The sequence below is a fragment of the Sturnira hondurensis genome, unplaced genomic scaffold (genome assembly GCF_014824575.4).
Source record: "Sturnira hondurensis isolate 20B ecotype Veracruz unplaced genomic scaffold, ASM1482457v3 Scaffold0021143, whole genome shotgun sequence".
NCBI classification, from domain to species: domain Eukaryota; kingdom Metazoa; phylum Chordata; class Mammalia; order Chiroptera; family Phyllostomidae; genus Sturnira; species Sturnira hondurensis.
Window position 1 is genome coordinate 28,168,031 of NW_028093774.1, and position 12,415 is coordinate 28,180,445.

General features: G+C 50.7%; 1 protein-coding gene across 6 annotated transcripts in view; it reads right to left on the minus strand.

The window, feature by feature from the left end:
• PLEKHG3 (pleckstrin homology and RhoGEF domain containing G3) overlaps positions 1-3,327 on the minus strand; it is a 40,379-nt gene extending 37,052 nt beyond the window's left edge. For 3 of the 6 annotated variants that reach the window (XM_037031735.1, XM_037031733.1, XM_037031734.1), the window contains exon 1: positions 3,048-3,326. The gene's annotated coding sequence lies outside the window, so the exon portion shown is untranslated. Of the gene's footprint in view, positions 1-3,047 lie in introns of all 6 variants that reach the window. The other 3 variants (XM_037031737.1, XM_037031736.1, XM_037031732.1) reach the window with 2 other exon arrangements.
• Between the last annotated feature and the right edge of the window lie 9,088 nt (positions 3,328-12,415).

Sequence of the window (12,415 nt, forward strand, 5' to 3'; positions counted from 1 at the left end):
AACTTCATTTTGCATGCGGGAAAGACAGGCAGGAAGGAGTGTGGCATCATAACTAGTAAGCTGCCAGGCTTGGATTTGAACCCAAGTGCGTCCAGTTCCGCAGTGTGTAGCTTGAACAAGGTTTCAAGAAGAGGAAATCAGAGATGAAGGGAAATGTCTCCTTCAGGCATTCCCTCAAGCATACCTTCCTCTGGTTGCTTCCCAGACAACCTCACCTAAAACACCAACTCATCCCTTCCATGATTCACATCCACCTTCCCTATCATATTTTTCTGCTTATCACTAAAATCCTTTCTATTTCAATTATTTATCCTGCCGTCAGCTTCTCTCACTAGAACTCAACTCATTAGGTCAATGATTGTGTGTGTGTATACATACATATATGTGTGTTTGTGTGTGTGTGTGTATATATATATATATATAAATAATAGAAGAGGCAGAGAGTGCAGGAAGAAATAAAGGATGATCCGCCCATTCAGGGGAACAAAGGGGACGAGAAAAAATAGTGAGAAAATCTGGCCAGAGGCAAGCTGGGGGCCCCAACCTGAGCCATGCTAGAGGAAGCGAGGGTCTGCCAGGTCCTGTGCACTCCAGTACAACCTCCCTGGCGGCCAGTCATTTCCAGCTGCCAGGGCCCCAGCCTGAGGGCTTCTGCTGGGGAGGGCAGGCCGGAACAAAGGCCTAGGGACCTGCAGCTGGGCTGAGAGGCGGAACAGAGCAGTGGGCTGAGCCAGAGGGGCAGCCTGGGATGGGGGAGGGGGGCAAATGAGGCGCTGAAAACAGCTCTCAGTGCAGCTGCAAAGGCAACACACTCCCAAAGCCCAGAGGCCCCTCACCCCTTAACACAGCAGAAAACAGCTTCGATGGCTCCAGTTAACCCCCTAGGCCAGCTCCAGCCTGGGCTTGCAGCAACCCTCCACGTTTGGAGCCAGAGCCTGCACAAGGCTGAGAGGGAGGTAGAGGTAAAGGGGTGAGTCACACACTGGAACGCGGTCCTTTCCCCCTCCAACCCGTCATCCCTCAGGCCATGGCCTTTGGCCTCCTCCAGGGTAAACACAGTGACCCTGGGATTTGGTAAGGCAAATGTTTACTCTGGAGCTGAGAGACTACAGGCCAGGGGCGTAAACTTTCACCATTGGCTCCTGGTATCTACCCTTCCTTGTGGCACATGTGAGATGAACCCAGGAAATTATAAAGCTCTAGAGGGGCCCTCCGAGCCACAGCTGGGCCCTTTATTCTGTATGGGAGTTTATGGAGCAATTGCTACACAGGTGGCTCACCCCAACCTCTATGAGGAAGAGCAGGCATGTACCCCACTTTACTCACGTGAAAACTGAGTCAGAAAAGGTATATGACCTGCCTAGGTCATGGGGGAAAAGCATGGATTAGACAGAGTGGAAAGATCTGAGTGCTGGTCCGAGTCTGGCCACCAGGGACCAGGTTCCAATCACCTCCCATCTCCCGGCTCTGCTGCCTTCATACACGTGGAATAGGCTAGTCCGAGATGCCTTCCAGCCCAAGAGACGCTACCAACCTTGGATGCCATGCAGTAGCACCAAAACTAAATCTCAGGCAACATCCTGTGCTGCGCACCCAGGCTGGGGCTCTTCCCACTCTCCTGATGCCCCACTTCTAATACATGCAGTAGGAAAGCCCTCAAGCTCTTATGTAAACCCCTCTCTGTTTCTAGGATTAGGTTTGCCCCATCCCCAGAACAAGGTACCCAGGTAGCCCAGGGAGTGTCCAACCCTCCCCTTAAAGGAGCAGAGGCAGCAAAAGTATTATCAGCAGCTGTAGAAGGAGATGCAATGTCGCAGGACAGCAGTAAATGGGGTGAATAACTCCAGAGAGAAGAGGTACACCTTTTGGTTCTTACTCCCTAGGTTTTCCTCTGGGGATGGTTGAAGTGAGGTACTTCCAGCTAAGTCACGCAGATTCCACTCCCAGGACAGCAGAGGAGGGGCTGGGAAGGCACTTTCCGGAGAGGAGGCAGGTGATTTGCTCAGCAGGGAGCCCTCTGGGGGCAGTCACTTCTCTCCCTGCTTACTATTTCTTGAACAAGGTCGGTGTGATTGGGCTGCATGCCGCGGCAGGGCTGGGGAGACTGGGAACCCCCAACCCCAGGATTCCCTGTCGGGAGCTGTGGTCTGGATCCCCTCCTGGGGGCCCCAGAGCAGAGACCAGGCCCCATCATTTGCCAACAGTTTAACGAGTGCGTTTAGAGACCGAACAACAGCCATTCACACCGCCGCCCCCCCCCCCCGCAGCCTCTTTGCCACACTTCTCCAGCCTCCCACCATTATATTTCACAGTCCGTTCTTCCGTTTTTTTCAAAAGCCCTCCAAAGAATAAAAGTAGGTATCTAAATTTTCTTGAATTTTCAAGTTTGCACTCCTTATCCTAGCTTTCTGAACCAACGGGCTGAGAACATGGAGCAAATGAACCAAACCGATTTGAGGAGTGGGCGAGGTCAAGGTACTCGGTGGCAGGCAGAGGCCTCAGTGATTTCCGCTCCCGGACACCCGCTTGAGACACGCTTGTGGCTCCGCTCTAATCCTTCCACGGCATGAGCTGAGATCCCAAGAGCCAGTACCGTGTGGCACAATCCGGAACAGGCTGCTGGCGCCTCTCGGGCTCCCAGGACCAGAGGCTCAGGACCTTCCCTGGCCCGCCGGGCCCACAGCCCGGGGCAAGAACCAGACCTCCGGGGAGAGAGCGCGCAGTGGGGTGGGTGGGCGCAGCCTCGCGGGCTTCGCGGGTTTCAAACTGAGCCTCTCGGAGCCACCCAGCGCGTTCACTCCTTTTGTTTCCGGAGTGGGGGCTGAAGCGTCTCCGCGCCCGAGCCTCCCGCTCTCCAGCCCTGGGCCCGGAGGGTCGCCTGGGAGGAGCCGCCGCAGCCCCGGGCCCTCCTCGGCCGCCCGGAGTCCTCACCCCGCAGCGGGCTAAGCGGGTGTCCCGGGAAGGTGGGGGCGTCGGAGTGACTCTGGGCACTGCCGCTCCGCCCGCTGCACGGGCGGAGGGCGAGGGGAGAAGCAAAGGGCACTCACCGAGCGGTGGCTGCCCGCCGGGTCCAGCACGCACGGCGCGCGAGGCTTCCCAGGTGCGGCGGCGGCGACGCGGGCGCGAGTTTGAAAGTCGCTCTCGCAAGGGGCTGAGGCTGCCGGCTGCTCCCGCCTACTGCCAGCCCTTTGGCGTCCCGGGACGCAGCCAGGGACTCGGCCAACAGCGAGCGCGGCCCCCGCAGACCCCCAGCCCGCGCGCGGCTTCCCAGAGCCCGGCAGGAAGTCGGGGCTGAGCCCGGGCTGCGGCGGGAGGGAGGAGAGAGGGAGGGACGGAGCAGGAATTTTTCCAGTGGGTGGAGACTCCGGCCGCTGCTGGAATCCAGCAATTGGCGACTCCATAGGGGCCTGGGAAGCTTCCCGGCGCGGCGAGCTGTATCCCGGGGTAAAGGCTGCAGCGGCGGCGGCGGAGCTCCCGCGCGGCCGAGGATCAACGCCCGCAGGTGGGGCGGGCGCGGAGCCCCACAGTGTGGGCTCCGAAGTGCGCCGGCCGCTCCGGGGCAGCCTAGATGCTCCAAGATACAAAGACGCACGTGGTGGAGGTCAACTGGTTGTCACATCCCACCACCGCCTCCCGAGAGGGCTCCCAACAGCCCAAACGTCCCCCATTGGACGTACAGGAAAGGGGCCTTCTCAAGTGAGGTGCTTGTTGGGATCCGATTTGGGGGTCCTGGACCCACCAGAGCAGGCCACCTGGGCTCTTCTGAGTCCGGAAGGCACGTCTTGAAATCCTCGCCAAGACTCGGTTCCCGTGACCCTTTACAGATGTAAATCCAAGCCTGTGAGAAGCTGACAAGAGATGAAGCCGATTACTTGGAGGGAGTCCACCAAGAGGCTGTTAGATGAGGGAAAAAGATGCGGAAATCTATGGTAGTAGAGGACCCCATTTTTGTAAAACGGACAGACATCTGTCTTTGTGTGTAATCATTTGGGCACAGAAAGATACACACCTGGAAGTGGGGGGAGGGGACAGGGGCAGACTGGATTTTGAGCAAGAGCATACATTTAAAAACCCGAAATAATTCATCAGTAAAGGTCCTGGAAGAAAAGACGCTGCCCCAGCACAAGACAAGAGAAGCCCAGGGTGGGACCCCCAGACGAGGCTCCAGTGGTTAGGCGTTATTACTAAGTCTGAAGAAGGAGAAAAGAGACACTGATATTAGAGCCATTGGGTACCCTTCATACCGGGATATAGACTAGTGAGTGCAGTAAATGACGCTTAAAGAATTCTCTTTGAAAACAAATACCCCCCTCCTCAAAAGACACTGCCCCAGGTGATTTACCGGGAAGGGAGGGGAGGGGCGGATGAGGAAGGAAATGGCTTTCAGGTGACTTTGAAACAGGATCCTGGCGGAGGGTGAAGACATCGGGGCTCCAGGCTTCTTACCGCGGGGGAGGAGGTGCTGGGTCTGGCCAGCCCGGGACGCGAGACCCACATTCCTCCGGGAGGGAGGGTCTGCTCCAGCCTTGCTGGGCCCTGCACCGGCTGACTGGGAAGGTGAAAGGCGAGATTGTGCGGGGGGTTGGGGGGGGCGGGGGGTTGGAGGTGAACAGCCGCCAGGGCTCTACCAGATACTGGGAGCCAGGCTTCTAGCGGGGGGTGGGGGGGGGAGGAATTGGAGGCCCCATCCCTTTCCGCCTTTCGGAGGACAGTCCATCTTCAGGCTTCCGTCTTTCTTCGATCCTGCGTTCTTCTCTGCTCACGGCATCCTTTCAATACCTTCCTGCCCACCTCATATTCTAGCTTCCAACGAAGGCTCCTGATTTAACTAAGCCATGAGCTCACCCCTTACTCCTCCGCCAGAGCAGGTAATAGTAATATGAGAGTAATAATTACTCATTTAGCGAATGCTTACCATTTGTAGTTGCTATATGATTTACATTGTCTCCCTTCGTCCTCACAGCCACCTACTGGGCGACAGATAGGGTAACCGAGGGTGGCAACTTGGCCAGGCTTGCATAACCAGCAGGGGTGCCTGAAGAACCCCAGGTAGGTCCCACACTGAGTGCCTCCTATGTGCTAGCCTTACTCTAAGCCCCATTTTTCCCCTTTAAAGATTTGATTTATTCATTTCTAGAGAGGGCAAGGACAGGAGGAAAAGAAGGAGAGAAAAATGAATAGGTTGCCTCTTGCGCACCCCCAACCGGGGACCTCGCACACACCTCAGGCATGTGCCCTGACTAGGAATCAACCTGGCCAGCTGCCTGTTTGCAGGCCGCCGCGGATCCCACTAAGGCAGGGCAGCCAGGGCTATTCTAAGCCCTTTACACAAACAGTTGCAGTCAGAGAAGAAACTGAGGCCGGGGGCCACACCAGTGCGTGGTGGACCTGGGATTCATAACGGAACACCGCTCTTCACCATCATCTATTCTTTTCCTTTTGACACTTGTTATATTTAACTCAGCATTTGATTATAATGTCTTGCATTGTGTCTAATTAATTGTTTTAATGTATATGTAGCTTATTTCCAAAAAAGATTGCCATCATTCCTTATAGCAGAAGTCATCTAGGAGGCGCTCAATAGAGCAATGCTGAATTCGGATGAAATAACCCAAGCCACTTGGGGAAAATCACACAATCCCACATCTAAACATAAAAACCTGTGTCTGGGCCCAAGCGCTCTGGACTGCAGCCCCTCCCCCCGCTTGCTTTAGTGACCTCACCCTCCCTGCCATTAAATCGTGTATTATTATCAGAATACCTGGTTCCTCAGTAACAAATAGAGACTAGTGATTCATCTTCACAGTACCCCCACTGGGGTGGGGCGCTGGAGGTATTTTCACCCATTTTGTGGGTGAGATGAGAAAACCAAGACCCCATAGAGCTGAGAGGAGTCACTGTGGAAATCAATGGCAGGGTTTCTTCTCCAGGCCCTTCCCCTTCTCCTTCCGAGCTCTTGGCTGCCAATATTTGCATCAAAATTTCAAATCCCAGAGACAAAGGCCATTGAGTTTTCACAATAAAGGACATTTCCAAACTGTCATTTCAGCTGCTCTATTGTGGTGAACCTCAGGAGTGGGAGGGATGTAAACACAGTGAAGTCCCATGGGCCTCTGTGCATCCAGCCCTGAGGAGCCAGAACAGGCTGGGATTGGGGAGTGAGATCCCAAGTCCGAAGTTTCCTGTCAAAGGTGACCTATAGGTCTCTGCCATGCTTGTAAGCGGCAAAGCTTCTAGAGTTTCAAGTTGCATTTTAGCAGTGTTTTTCAATGTGTGAGCTGTAAGCAACGAAACTGACCATCTTCAATATTTAAAACTTTTACATTTCAAAGGATATCAGGACAGGGAAAGATAACCCAAAGAATGGGATACATTTTGCAAATCATATACCTAATAAGAGACTTGATCTAAAATACGTAAAGAACTCCTACAGATCAATAATAAAAAGGGAAATAATTCAATTTAAAAATGGATCTCAATAGACATTTCTCCAGAGCAGATGCATGAATGGCCAATAAGTGCAGGAAACGGTGTTCAGCATCATTAGCCTCTATAGAAAGTTGAATCGAAAATACAATGAAATATCACTGCGAACCCTTGAAGATGGTTAAAATCAAAAACACATAATAAGTTAATGAGAATGTAAATAAATTAGAACTCTCATACACTGCTGATGAGTAAACTTTGGAACACAGTCTGGCAGTTCCTTGAAATGTTAACCATCGAGGTACCATGTGACCCAGCAATTCCATTCCTAGGTGTATACACAAGAGAAAGGAAGACATCTGTCCACACAAGACCTTGTACATGAATGTGCATAGCAGCAGTATTCATAATAGCCAATATGTCCCCCAAACAACCCCCGTGTCCATCAGCTGATAAACAGAAGACATATCCATACAACAGAATATTTTCAGTCATTAAAAGGAATGAAGTACTGATCCATACTATGACATAGATGAACTTTAAAAAGATTATGCTAAGTGAAAGAAGCCAGACCTGAGGGACCACATATGTACCATTCCAGTATGAATCATACTGGAATAGGCAAATGTCTGTCCTGAGTAGGCAAATCCGTAGGAACTAGTGAGAGCTGGGGCCGGGTTGGGGGAAGGTTGGAGGAAATGGGGAGTGACTGCCTACAGTCTTGGCGTTTCTTTTAAGAGTGACACAATACTAAAATATGGCATATATTCATGAAGTGGGGTCTATTAACTATATCCAAATAAATCTATTATTTAAAAAAAGAAAGCGTGGGCCACTACCACCTGTTGCAGTTACCAGACTACTTAGAATCACAATCCTATCAGAATCTTCTGTGGGTGGAACCCAAGTCTGCCTTTGCCCAGGGCACACTGAATGAAGGTCAATGTAATGTATGCCTTACAGGACATTGATTAAGAAAGAGCCCTGTGGCCCCCAGGCTTCCTGAAATGGATATAATGGAATGTCTGTAATAAACTCTGAGAGGACAGTGACCTTGGAGGTCACTTATCCATACCCCCTCCCCCACCCCCTCTGGACGGGTAACGTCAGACAAATCTGATTTCAAAAAGGGGAAGATGTGGGGGCAGGGAGAGGAAGACTTCCACCCTCCTTACTGCACTCAGGCCAGCGGCCACTGCTGTAGGGAGCTCTTGAAGGAAACGAGCTGTTTGTTTTTTTTGTCTGCAACAGAAACATTTGCCAATCACTTGTGGTTTTTCAAGAACCTGGGAGCCACGTGTGAACCATTGCTGGAGATCACTTAAGTTCACCTTTGTTATCAGTAGATAAAGGGGCTGCAAGTCAGCATTTTACAACACCTGAAGCCAGGGCACTGAAACTAAGGCATCAGCTTTTGATGGTCTCCAGGTTGGTTTACACACAAATTTTCTTCTCTGAATTCTAGCCTTTGGGCCAGAAATTTTTCTATTTGCACCACCAGTGGTAGACAGATAAAGGGTAAACCTAGCTTACTGCTAAAGGGAAAGATTTTCTGGGCTGAAATGGTGTTCTGGATGGTCTGTGTACATCCAGACATCATTAAAATCCCAGAAGGCTTTCCAGTTCTACCTGAGGTTTTCAGACCTGAATATTCATAAGAATCACCTGGGAAATTTCTGGCTCAGGACTGAAGCAGACCCCAGGAAACTGCATGGTTAATGGCAAGTGATTCAGAAGCAAGGGAAATCCACCCACAGACCACACTTTTTAAAAAAGTGGTCTGAATTCTGCCTGGCGTCTTTTCCCTTCCTAGTGCTTTCTCTTCCTTCCCTAAAACAGGATTCAAGATTAAAAGCCTGCATTCCCTCCCAGTGCTCCGAAGATAAAAGGGCCTGGCTTTTAAGACCTCATAAAGTTGGATAAATAAGGCTATTATATTTAATCAGATGGGAGAGTTTCACTTTGATTCATGAGAAATCCTTTATCTTCAACACCTTGGTGATAAGCAGGGTGGGGGTACACCCACCCAGTATTATACTCTAACTCTCAGAAAACAAATTAATGAGACCTTAATGGGAGGTAATTGCCCAGTTACAGGCAGATGGAGGCAGTTCTGCCAGGCTGTAATTTTGGTTGTTGATGTTTTCTTCCTCACAAGGGCCCGTGGGTTCCCAGCCCTGACTTCTCTACCTTGTCCAAAGAGGACAGAGCAGCTGTGCCCTGGAACCAACAGGGCCCAGATCTGCAAACCTCTTCTGTGGCTTCTGTGCCAGACAGTACAGGAAACATGGGTTGGTTATAGCCAGGTTAGGGCAACTGGGACCAAATCCATCTAGTTTCTGAAGTCACCAGCCTGTCCTCCAGGGGGAATGAGGAACTGACTGACCCAACGTGAATGGGGTAACTGTTTCTCTGCCTGAGCATTGACCACACTCACACCCCACCCAGTCCTGCAAACTCCACCCAGTCCTATCCTATGCTTGGCTGCCAGGCATTCCCACCAAACCTCTTCTTGTGTGCTGCTTTGTGGAGGTCTCCCTGACCCTCTCTCTTTTTCACTCTTTTGCAACATAACTGCCTTATTCTCAGTCATAGAGGATTTCCAGGATCGACTGCAATCCTAGAAAGCTCGGATTCTACCATCTTAACAAACTCCACACACTGGATCTTTCAGCTACAACAAGCTCTTCTTTCCTTTTACCTCCAAGCTTACCTAGGGAGAAAAGCCTGGCTTCATAACCCCTGAGGTCAGGATCTAAATACCCTTATCCCAGGCCTGTGGTTGTCCTGCTAGGTAGATTATGGGGACAGATAGCACAGCGTGCTCACTCCATCCTCCCACCAAGCCTTTGAGGCAGGCAATAGTTCCCTCCCATTCTGCAGATGAGAACATCAAGTCTCACAGAGGCCAAGTCACATGTCCCAGGTCATGTGGCCCTTAATGGCCGGTGCAGGACATGTACCCACGCCCCTGTGCATCCTGCCACTGAACACCTCATCCTAGCTTCCAAGGAAATGATAGACTCAAGCAGAGGAGGTGACAGCAACTTAAGCAAATGAAACCCAAGAAAAGAAATGTCCCCACCCCACTCTGCCCAACCAAACCAGAGTGAATCGTCTTACGACTCACCAGAAAGCCTCTGGGTGCACAAGTGAGTTACAGACTTGTTCCAGAGGCTGGTAAAATGAGCAATGGGAAGAAAAGGAAGAATGTGCTCAGGGTCATAAAGCTGATGAGAGGGGGGAAAAGCAAAAGTCTTTAAATACTTATGACGTTTCAAGCCAGACGGCTATAAAAGGTAAGGCAGGGCCTTTGCCTGGCAACCACAGACTTGGAAGCCCTAATCACAGCTCTGCTGCCTGTCTGTTCCCAAGGAACAGTCCTGCTGCGAGAACTCTGAGAACATCCTGTCCTGCTGGCCCCAGGGAGAGACGGAAGGAGGAAAGCTGAGGTTTACCAGGTGCTGCTGAAAGGAGTGGGGCGTTGGCCTCCTGCTGGGCTTGGAGCCTCCTGTAGAATTGCCTCTAGAACCTCCCTCAGCCCCAGCTGCAGTGGGTGCCAGCCCTCCTCACAGTGGATCTTGCTGGTTCTATGACAGTGCTGTCCCCTCCTTCGACCTCCCCCAGCTCACCCGAATCCCTGTGACTTATGGAATGGTACCTTCTCAGGTATCCAGACCATGATGAGGGGCTCTGCCGCCCCTCTGCAAGCACGGCTGTGTTAAGAGCACAGGCTTGTGAGTCCACACACCTGAATGCTAACTCTGCTTCTTAGAGAAGCCATTCAACCTCCCTGTGCCTCAGTTTCCTCATTTGAAAATGGGGTGAATAGTAGTACCTCTCTCTCATAGGGTATTATTCAGGAATAAGAGGGAAAATATTTGTAAGGTACTTAGCACAGTTCCTAGTCTACAGAAAGAGGTAACTAGTAATGAATGCTATTTTCCTTTTTACTTCCAAGTGTTAAGTCTCTAAGCCCCACCTCAATCTCCTGGTTTCCCTGATGCCACACCACATGGAAGAGCCTGATAATTGGAAGAGGCCCTAGAAGTCACCCAGTACTACAATTTTTCTATGTAATTTTCACACACACACACACACACACACACACATATATATATGAATAAAATCGCATTAGTAAAGTACTTAGCACGTGCCTGAGATATAGTCAGTGCTTAATAAATGTTAGGGTTTGTGATAGTTCATTTTATGTGTCAACCAGACAGGATCACTGGGTGCCCAGAGAGCTGGTTGAAAGTTATTTTGGGTGTGTCTGTGAGGGCATCTCCAGAAAAAGATTAGCATTTGAATTGGTAGATTGAGTGAAGTAAATGGCCCTCCCCAACAAGGGTAGGCAGCATCCAATCACTGAAGGCCTAGAACCAAAAGGGGGAGGAAAATTGGACCGACCCAACTGAGATGGGATTTTGGTTGTCCTCTGCCCTGAGCCCTCCCGTTCTCGAGCCTTCAGACTCAGGCTGCGGTCCGCAACGGGGCTCTCCGGCTCAGGCCTCTAACTCCTCCGCGGGCTTCCTTGGGTCTCCAGCCTACCTGTGGCAGGTCATGGGATTTCTCAGCCTTCATCATCACATGCTCCAATACCTTGTAATAAATAAATGTAAAATAACATTAGGTAGGTAGATAGGTGGACAGATAGGAATATAGATATTCCACTGGTCCTGTTTCTCTGCAGAGCCCTGACTAACACAGGGTGTTGCTGTCTAGGCAGGTATTTACTGGGCTTTTATCCCTCTATCAATCCATCCATCTCTCCGTCCATCTAGGAGTCCCTTATTGAATGTCCTTTTTGTTGGACGACATATAAGACATGGCATTGTCCCCATGAGGGAAATGTATAACCAGATCAGAAGGGAACAGCCAAGAAACAGTCAGAGAGCCGAGGCCCTATCTGAGTAGTATTTCCTTTGCTCTCAGATGTGATTATTATCACACCTGAAGGGAGGAAAGAGATTCTCTCCTGTTTATGAACGACTCAAGAATGCGTATGTTCAGATAATGTTGGCTTACGTCAGATATCTTCTCATCACTCAACAGGCCTTTAAAGTGTTATAATCAGTTTAGTGTTGGCAAATCCTGGGCTTCAAAGTTGGGGGTAGTATGTTTGGCAAATAGCCGAATGCCATTCAGACCCAAGTCTGGTGGAAAATATAACCTCCAGTTGCATTAATATGGATTGAGAATGAGGTGTGACCGTGAAGTGAGGACACTAGTCTCTCTCACCTGGCTCCTGAGCCAGCTCTGAAGGTATTTCCAAAGAGGGGCTGGTTCAGATGGGTGCCCTTCCCCACCCCTGGCCCACTCCTCCCCACTCCTCCCCCGGGGAGTTCAGAGAAGTCTGGGGCAGAGTCACTTCTCTTCTCCATCATCCTGGGTGACCCAGAAGACCTTCCCTGGCAGGTCTGAGCCGTAAAGCAGACATCTACATCCTCACCTCTTCTCCACTCTCTTCCCCGTTCCTCCTCCTCCTCTTCCTCCTCCCCCATCCTTACCCCTCCCTGAGGTGAAAGAGTCCTTTGGTGAGACACCAGATACCTCACTGGAGAAGTGCTTAGTCCCCACGGGGAAGAGCTGCAGAGAGACGTGACTCCTGTAGCTCTCACACTGGTTTCCACAAGTTTCTAACCCACAAGCATTCACTGAGGTTCTGTTATGTGCCAGGCATTACACTGGCTCCCATCAGAAACACAGAAGCATCTGATCCCATCTCTGACCTTGAACCAGTGGAGGGGTAATGAACTGCAAGTATATAACAGAAAGACCTTTAACGTTCTATTCCAAACAATGAAAGCAGACATGATATATGACCTTTTTTATTCTATGATAATTATGGTTTGTACTAGAAGCCAGAGGGTTGTCAAAGGAGGCTCCTTGTGGGAGGCAGGCTCTACTGGGGGCTTGACAGACGGGAAAAATTTGGGAGAGCTAAAGACAAGAGGAAATATCAGGAGCAGAAAAGAGTGTTGGGATG